Raw genomic sequence first — 8,038 nt, forward strand, 5'->3', positions numbered from 1 at the left:
ACCTCCATTTTAACTTAATATTTTGACAGATTATTTAAAAATGGTGTCATGAGAACATATATTTGGTGACAATTATTATTAGATAAACCGTCATATAATTAGTGGTCAGATGACAGGTCACTATTTGGTCGCTGTCATATGAAGCTATTACATATGACAGAACGTGACCGTCGTCTGATGCCTTAAAAGACGGCAGTGAGCCCTATGACAGATTTATATCGTGCAGGACGACAGTTTTTAACCGTCATCTGAAGAGGGTTTTGGCGTAGTGAGGGATCGTGTAATCCAGAGGGCCCCTGGACATATGAACAACATCTCTTGATCCTTAATAGGTTGGAAGACCTGGCAATGACTCTGTCTGCTCCGCTTCACATGACTGAGTTCTGGATCCAGGTATTTGATTTGCCGATTGGATTTATGTCTGTTAAAATAGCTGAAATTATTGGGAATTTTATTGGTACATTCATCAAAGCTAACCTTAATAACTTCAATAGGGTGGGTAAGACTTATATGAGGCTCCGGGTTATGTTGGATGTGCAAGATGAAGATTGGTAAGCTGTGGGGTGAGTTCTCATGGATTCAGTTTAAATACGAACGTTTGCCCATGTTCTACTTCTTTTGTGGAAGGGTTGGTCATGCGGACAAGTTTTGTGAGGAAATGCTAGAGGTGGATGAACCGGTAAAGGAGGTCAGAGTTTATGGGGTGTGGATGAAGGCCTAGAGCCGAAGGGGATCGCTCCCACTGCAGTCCAAATTTCTATTTAATTCTCCACCAACTTCGGTGCAGGGAGCTTCACCTAGTACTACTGTGTCTGGCTCTAGCCCGTGTGTTCTCCGTAGCACCCAACTGAGTGGCGAGGGTGGCGCTAGACTAGAGGAAGAAGAGATTGTGGTGACTGAAGCCAAACGACATAGACAGGATGTGGAATTGCAGGATGCAAACAGAGAGAATGAAAACCCTAATCAAGCGGGACCTGGTGTTCAGGCCCGCCATAACATATGAGTGTGTTGAGCTGGCACTGCCGGGGGGTGGGCAATACCCGGACATTTTGGATGTTAGCAGAGTTAGTGTCCAAGTTTAGACCTTGTTTTATTTTTCTAATGGAAACAAAATGTAATCGTTTGAAAGTGGAAGAAATAAAGAGAAAGTTCAATTTTGCTGGCCTGTTTCATGTTGATCCTATTAACTATGATGGGGGCTTGGCTTTGTTATGGAAGGTCCCTAATTCTGTTAAACTGCTTGGTTATGCTTCTAATTTTATTGATTTCAGTGTGTCCCTCATTGGTTTACCGGAGTATCGAGTAACCGATTTTTATGGTTTCCCTGAGTGGAATAGGCGAGTGGATTCATGGCAAGCGCTGAAAGGCTTATCAACCCACAGTAATTTGCCATGGGTCTATATTGGTGATTTTAATGACATGCTATGTTAGGCTGACAAGTTGGGAGGTTTATGACACCCTCAAACCTTCATTCGCGGCTTTGGAGAAGCTATCGACTACTGTGCTTTCTCTGAGGTTCGAACCAGGGGTTACCACTTTACGTGGGAGAAGAGTAGAGGTACTGGGAGATGTATGGAGGAAAAGCTTGATTGGTGTTTTGCTACAAGCAACTGGTTGAATTTGTTTCCGGATGCGATGGTCCAGAATGAAGATGCGTGCATCTCAGACCACACGGCCCTCTTTCTATCTATTGCATATGCCATATCTGAATGCAACAGGCGTTTCCATTTTGAATCGCAATGGTTGGAGGAAGCGGGGTTACGAGAGCAGGTATCAATGGCTTGGGGCTCACGGGAGACGACGAATGTTTTGGGAAAATTGAGAGCTTGTGAGACTCGCTGCTGTCGTAGGGATCAAAGCTGTGTGTGAGATTCAGAACCTGTAGGGCGGAGGTGAACCGCTAGAAAAATTCCAGACATTTGCGAGCACCGGAAGAGCTGCTGGCAGCAAGGCAGAACCTAGAAAGATCATAACTTGAGAAGGAGAGATATTGGCAGTAGCGCTCCAGGAACCTGTGGTTCAAAGTAGGTGATTTAAACACAAGCTATTTCCATGCTTATGCGTCAAGGCGATGGCAAACGAATATGATCCGTCGGTATAAGAATGACGAAGGGCAGTGGGTGGAATGGGGAGTGGGGCTTGACGAGTTGCTTAAGGAATATTTTGAAGGAATCTCCAAGGCGGGGGTGTCGAATAGCAGCAGAATTCTAGCATGTGTTAAATCAAAGGTTAGTCTGACTATGAATGAAGAGCTTACAAAAAAATTATGTGCATAGGAGATTAAAGAGACAATCTTTAGTATGCACCTAAATAAAAGCCCGAGCCCCAATGGGTTCAATCCTGGGTTCTCTGAAACCAAAGAATACTTAGACTTGCTTCACAGGGGGGAGTTTCCTGAGGTAGTCCATGAAACAAATATTGTGTTAGTACCGAAGAAGCAAAAACCGGAAAAGGTATCTGACTTATGCCCAATAGCTCTTTGCAATGTGATATACAAAATCCTGGCGAAAGTCCTCGCGAACAGATAGTAATCTCGCCTAACCAGAGCACGTTTGTCCCGGGGCGACTGATCACAGACAATGTAATGGATCGGCCTAGTTATGCAATGTGTGAAGAATACCAAGTACCAAATTGTGCACCAGAACCACTCAGTGGGGCCAATTGTGCCACAGAGAGGGCTTAGACAGAGGGATCCTGTAACATCTCAATTTTGTGCATTTCATTTCATATAGACATATGCATTACATGACATTATTAGGGACATTAGAAAATAATATTTGCATTTTACATGGCATTAATTTCATTGAATACATGATAATTTATATAGATAATAATATTATGATAAGTGAAAGTATATGAAATAGATGTTTAAGTGTGTCTTAAAAGTATAGGGACTAAATTGAATGATTTTAAAAGTATAAGGACTCAAATGTAATTTATTAAAATTTCAATCTAAATAATATATTATACAATTTCAAATCAAAATTAATAATAAGAATAAGAATGATGATGATTATGATAGTGGTACAAAGAATAGTAATAACCATACATATACATGGGTAAATAAGGGAATTTACCCAAACCCATTAGATAACTCTTTAGAAGGATTAGATGATCCATTCTAATCTGGAAATCTCTAGAAATTTAGAGAGAGAAACACCTTCAAGAGAGAGAAAGAGAAGAAGAGGTAGAAGAAGAAGAAGGTATGTTGTTCAATTGTTTTGTAAAATCAATTTTGTCTTTAGAGTCCGATTTTGAGAAGCTTAAAGAAGAGAAATTTGTAACGTTATGTCTTAGTTGAATTCCAAAATTTGTTTCATGCTATTTGGGTAAGTATCCTAGGAGATATGGTAGTATCAATCAGACTAGGTCTAATCTGAAATCTGTACTTGATTTATTTCTTTTTGTATAGTTTGGGACATCTTAGGTTCCGAATTTGAGGAAGGTATAAAAATGAAAATTGATCCTTTATGTGTTGATTAAGCCCCTATAAAGTTTGGTTAGTATTGAATACGTAAGTAGTGAGAAACTCACTAAGGAAGTGTAGGTGTACATATTGCATAAAACGTAAATGGCGTTGTGGCATACCAGTCTAGGCACTTATGACTACTTGATTATATGGACTACTTGGACCTATATGGCCAGATATATGGACTACTTGGACCTATATGGTCATTTACATGGACTACTTGATTACATGGGCCGAAAGGTCGAATTATGAAATTACAAGGCTGTACAACAATACATGTGTTACCGTTTACCTGCTACTTGATCCCGGGAAGTGTCTAGCTGGTGGTGTCACAACAAAATTAATAAAAGGCTTATCATTTGCATATACATGAATTTGTACGTGTGTATGTGTATGTGATTATAATTCATTGATTGTTTATATTCACTGAGTGGCGACTCATATAAATCGCTAAATTTTTCAGTTGGTTGATGAAGTAGATGAACAAGAGTTTCTAGAAGGTCAGATATTGTAGATAGCATGGATGAAAGGTCGGTTGGCTGTGTTCCACCTCATTCTCTCTCCTCTCCTCACAAGCATGTAGTATAAGTAAACTTTTGGCCTAAATAAGTTGGTAAACTTTGTGTATAAATACACATGTATATATTAACATATATATGTTTAGTATTACTACGAATATAGGCTATTCATAAATGCTTTTGTCTACTGAATAGTCTCAGTTAAAAAAAAATCTACGTATAGGGTGTTACAGATCCTATCTCACTGTACCTTTTCCTAATCTGTGCGGAGGGGCTATCAGCATATTTGTCTGATTTGGAGGAAAGGGGTGAGCTACATGGGTGTCGGGTTGCGAGAAGGGCACCGCCCATATCCCATCTGTTTTTTTTGCAGATGACAACTACTTGTTTTTCAAGGCTACTGCTGGGGAGTGTGAAGTGGTGAAAGAAGGGCTAAGGCTCTATGAGAAGGCCTCTGGGCAGAAAGTAAACTTTGATAAGTCGACTATCTCATTTAGTAAAAACTGCTCGAAGGAGCGATGTGCAACGCTGTGTACAATTCTTGGTATCAATTTTATGTCTGCTCCAGAGAAGTACCTTGGGCTACCCTCTCTGATTAGCCAGAATAAGAGACATGTATTTAACTATCTTGTGGATTTTTTCTCAAATAGACTCAAGTGGTGGAAAAATAGATTTCTCTCTCGGGCCGGCAAGGAAATCCTCTTGAAATCCGTTATGCAGGCTTTACCAACGTATACCATGGGCTTGTTCATTATTCCTCAGGGATTATGCGAGGACCTTGAAAGAATGATGAACTCATTCTGGTGGGGGTCGAATAACTAGTATTCCAAGGGCTTAAGGTGGCAAGCATGGGATAAGCTGTGTGTGCCAAAGACCATGGGTGTTATGGGGTTTAGGAAGCTCCACAAGTTCAATTTAGCATTATTGGCTAAACAAGGGTGGAGGTTACTCTCAAATCTGGAATCTCTAGTAGTGAAAGTGTACAAGGCCCGGTACTTCCCCAATTCTAATTTTCTAGGAGCCACAGTAAGAAGCAATCCGAGCTATGTGTGGAGGAGTATTATAGCAGCCAAGTGTTTAGTTAAAGTGGGTGCTCGTATATCGATAGGGTCGGGAGAACAAACGAAAGTCTAGGGAACCCCGTGGCTGTCGAATCTTAACCCGTTTGTGGAGAGTGTGGCTTCTAGGCCTATTTGTGAAGTTCTAATTGCTAACTTGAAGTCTATGGACTCACTTGGATGGGACAAAGGTATTCTTCAGGAGCTGTTCTCTAGTAGGGACATTGCACTCATCAGGAATATGCCTGTAACATATAGTGGGTCGGCAGACGAGTGGTACTGGAAGGGAGAAAATTCTAGGAAATACAATGTTAAAAGTAGATATTGTTGAAACACCTTTCCACATAATTTTGATTTGACAAAATTGTTTAAGTATAATTGAAATACATATTCTAAACACACTAAGTTTAAATGCTTTGATTTATTCTACTAATGTGTTTGTTCAAATGTTGAGTTAAATTGTTTATAAGACACAAGAATTAAAAGGCCCAAGCCCAATACAAGTGTCAAAGCCCAAGTCAAACAACTCAGTACAACTCGGCCCACGTTAGCCAAAATGATGTCGCTGTGTACAAAACGCAACTCAGCAATCGAAGGATCTGGAAGACCTTCGGGAACAACTTCAAGAGCAAGCTGCTGAGTAGATTCGACAAACGTACAAGACAGCAGCTGGCTAAGGAAAACTTCCAGACAAAGTATTTCCACTTCGGGTAAAGTTCAGACGACACAGTATGCTGTCCAGTTGACTTTACCATAAGTAGTGAGACATTCTGCTGAGCTGACCGAGGACAGAAGATACACAAATCTGATTGGCCGAGAGTTCTGAGCAAGTCAGGATGACAACGACAGGAAGCCGTTTCCCTCCAACGGTTATTTTAAAATTCGAAATGACCGATGCCCAGACGTCTCTATAAATAGAGTGCCATCAGAAGCTTCAACACTTACAGAACTTGATCAAGCCATTACGCTGACCAAATCTCTACGCAAAGTTCTGCAAGCAAAAAGCAAAGCAACCTTACACTACATTCAATATCTTTTATGTAAAAGTCTAGAGTGATTATTCAATCATTTAAGGTGTCTTAGCAAATCATTGTTTAGGACAAACACTTATCATTTCTAGAGATTAGAAAGGAGAGGCTGAGTACTCGGTTATAGTACTCAGCAAGAGATTAGGATTGAGTAGAGGTATAGAGGAAGGTACTCTTGTTATACTCAGTTGCTAAGATTGTAAAAGGTTTGAGGCTCTACCTTTAAAGAGCTCAGTAGAGGATTTGAAATCTCGGAATGTGTTCCGGGGACAGGACGTAGGCTTAGAAGAAGCCGAACCTGGATAAATCTGCTGAGTAACGTATTTCTTACCTTAAACTCCTTGTATATATTGCTTGCTTAAATAACCAAAACTGACCAAGTAAAAAGGTCAAGCTGAGTTGTGCGCATCGAACATCTGAGCTCAGGAATAGACTTTAAGTGCTATCTCCTGACTCAAGTCAAGAAACTGACCTAGTCACCAGTTGACTAAGCCAGTATCTTATTGATCACTCAGCGCCGCTGTTAAAACCTTTTCTCTTAAGAAAAGAAGTTTGCCCAAACTTAAGAAAAAGTTTAAATAGTTCCTAACCCCCCCTTGGAACTATACTTGCACTGTTATAAGGGACCAACAAGTGGTATCAGAGCCTAAAAGCTCTCTGTAAAAGGTCTAACAACCTTAAGCTGATCCCTACCATGGGCGAAAACAGTACTCGGTTTCTCCCAGGAAACCAAACAACTCAGATACTGCCTGAGGGGCTGTCCATCACTCGGCCTCCCCTATTCTTCGGGTCTAACTATACCTTCTGGAAGAATAGGATGAAAAATTTCATTTAGGCTACAAATATGAGTGCCTGGCTATCTATAGTTCAAGGCCCATTTGTACCTGTCGAAGTTGTGGCTGGCCAAACAGTTGTAAAAGCTGAGGCCAAATGGACAGAGGATGATCTTAAGAAGCTTCAAAATCACGCTTCGGCTATCAATATGCTTCACTGTGCGCTCGATGCTGCAGAGTATAATAAAATCTCAGGCTGTGAGTCGGCGCAAGAAATCTGGAAAAAGCTGGAAGTCACCTACGAGGGAACAAATAAAGTAAAGGAGTCCAAGGTGAATCAGCAGATGAGACTGTACGAGCTGTTCGAGATGAACAATGATGAGGGCATCTCAGACATGAATGCAAGGTTTACCAACATCATTAATGAGCTCAAGAGACTTGGGAAAATCTTCACTGAGGAAGAACAAGTCAAAAAGATACTCAGGAGTCTTCCTAAAGACTGGCAAGCAAAGAAGACAGCTGTTGAGGAAGCTCAGGATTTAACCACCTACAAATATGACGAACTCATCGGCTCATTGCTGACCCATGAGATATCTATGAAAAACTTCGAGGTGAAGGAAAAATCTGAAGACAAGAAGTAGAAATCTCTTGTCATGAAAGCTGACTCCACTGACGGGAGCTCAACTGATGATGAGGAGATGGCTATGTTCACAAGGAAGATGAAAAGGCTGTTCAGGAAGAATGACAAATATTCTAAGAAGCCTTACAGAAAGTTTGATAAGTATAAGGCTGACTCAAGCGACAACAAATACAAAAAGGACAGCTCAAAGCCCATTACATGCTTTGAGTGCCATCAAACCGGCCATATTAAGTCAAGCTGCCCCACACTGAGGAAAGATAAGAAGAGCGGCAAAAAGGCAATGGTGGCTACATGGAGCGACAGTGATGAGTCTTCATCTATAGAAACTGAGGCCACCGAGTCAGCGAAGATATGCTTCATGGCTGACGAACTTGCTGAGCCATGCGGTTCTGAGCATGCTGACCTATCCGTCGCATCAGATGACGATGAGCAATCAAATGAGGTAATTACTCTTCCCCAGCTCAGAAACGATATGGTTAATGCCCTGAGTGATCTCTACACACTTGTCAAGAAGTGTAATAAGAAAGTTAGAGCACTCAGCAGACGCTGTGA

Source organism: Euphorbia lathyris, chromosome 10, assembly GCF_963576675.1.
Source record: "Euphorbia lathyris chromosome 10, ddEupLath1.1, whole genome shotgun sequence".
NCBI classification, from domain to species: Eukaryota; Viridiplantae; Streptophyta; class Magnoliopsida; order Malpighiales; family Euphorbiaceae; genus Euphorbia; species Euphorbia lathyris.